Below are 406 nucleotides of genomic sequence, written 5' to 3'. Positions count from 1 at the left end.
CAAAAAGATTCCATTCTCCTGGATAATGAGAAGACTCATTCAAGATGAGGGAAAGGGACATTTTACATGCTTAAAAGAAGAGAGGGAATGTCTTAGGGAGAGGGAGATCTAGAAGATGTTGATGGAAGAATTAAATATACTAATAAATACTTGTAGTAATGGTTGAAGCATTTAAATTAAATATCCCTTGAGCAATATTTGAATTCCAAATATACAATTCTGATGATACTATGGATCTATATGATAGTGTTTTTTCATAAAAGAAATAAAAAAATATATACTTATTATACTTAATTCTCCCATATTTGAAAAATCATACATTACTAATCATCTATAAATACAAGGGAAGAGACTGACTGAATGTAAGTGATTGTAGCAAGACTTTAGGAAAAATCCTCTGTATTCT

The sequence above is a fragment of the Macrotis lagotis genome, chromosome 8 (genome assembly GCF_037893015.1).
Source record: "Macrotis lagotis isolate mMagLag1 chromosome 8, bilby.v1.9.chrom.fasta, whole genome shotgun sequence".
Taxonomy (NCBI): Eukaryota; Metazoa; Chordata; class Mammalia; order Peramelemorphia; family Peramelidae; genus Macrotis; species Macrotis lagotis.
The sequence above is the reverse complement of the archived record's forward strand: the minus strand, read 5'-3'. Positions refer to the sequence as shown.